Consider the following 1380-nt stretch of genomic DNA (forward strand, 5'->3'; position numbering starts at 1 on the left):
ACCTTCTCCTCTAGACTACCTCGGTTCCTTGGCTCCTTGACTTCTTCTTTGGCCTCTGATGCTCCTGATGCTTGCGTAGATTCATCTAAAGATCTACTGAACCTACGGTGGCTTCTCCGTATCTGTTGGGCGTTGATATCCATTGGTTCGTCCCGGCCAACATCTCTTCTTCGGTACAAATATGGGCACTGTTTGGCTAGGTGCCCCTCAATGCCACATTCAAAGCACCTCGTGCGCGGGCAATGCGCTACTAAATGTCCAATTCTACCACATACGTGACACTTGCGGTCCTCCCGCCGACTATTTTTTCTGGGTTTAACTAGGCTTTATCTATTTTCTTGGTCCATAGCCCTCTCTCTTCTACCATTCCCGTGTTCTCTCCTCCTCCAAGGGTTGGGCATGTTTCGTAGCCGTTGGCATTCTATCTGAGTCCATCCTGGTTCTTCTACTTCCATCGGGCCTCTACCTCTCTAGCGCTCGCTTCTATGAGATCTTGGGCTATTTCCACAAACGAGCGCTCTCTCGGAAATCCTTCCTTCTTCCCTAGTTCCTTTGCCAACTGTATCTTTAATACCAGGGATAATAATTGCATCCGCCCCTGTATCTGAATTGTTTCCATCATTTCGCTAAGTTTATCATGAATTCTGTTAAACTGAGCCAGGAGTTCCGAAGCATCTTGCCCACTAGACTGTTTCGGTTTCTTTGTCTCTCGGATCATCATAAATATGTCTTCCTCTGGGGCCCACCGTCCTCCTCCAAACGCCTTTTTTAATCTTTCCTTGATAACTCTCCAAGGGGTCTCTTCGTCAGCCTGAATTTGATTTAGGATGCTCCTCTTGACTCTGCAGACGACCGCTGCTTTTAAAGCCTCTGCATCTTCACTATCGAGTAGACTTTCGATAGACTTTGCTTCTATTCGGCTTATTAGTCGGTCACCCCCTTTTACGAAGTGGCTCAATTCTCCTGTTTTCCCGGTAAATCGTTCGAGTCAAATCTCAGAAACGGCCTTCCTCAAGTCTTGGGCAGTTCCTGTGCGTACTTTTACCCACTCAAGTGTTGATGCGTGGGCTCCCGCTAGAGAAACCTCCGGTAGTGGGTCAAGCTCCAGCTGTGGAGGAGTCACCTCCATGGGTGGTGGGTTTTTAACCCCATTTTGATTTAAAGCTTCCAAGTTCAAGACTGCTTGTCTAACGATACCGTTGCCATTAGCAGCCATTATTTTTTTAAAAAATGAGAGAATAGAAAAAAAATTTTCTTTAAAGTAAATATTACTCCGGTATTTAAAGTCCTGGGTTTCGGCACCAGTTAAGTATTGGCGAAAGCAAAATGTCAAAAAAGAGAAGAAGGAATAAGATCTAACACGCTTGAACTGCTGTAAAA

This window comes from Halyomorpha halys, unplaced genomic scaffold (assembly GCF_000696795.3).
Source record: "Halyomorpha halys isolate HHAL.00 unplaced genomic scaffold, Hhal_1.1 Scaffold1256.1, whole genome shotgun sequence".
Taxonomy (NCBI): domain Eukaryota; kingdom Metazoa; phylum Arthropoda; class Insecta; order Hemiptera; family Pentatomidae; genus Halyomorpha; species Halyomorpha halys.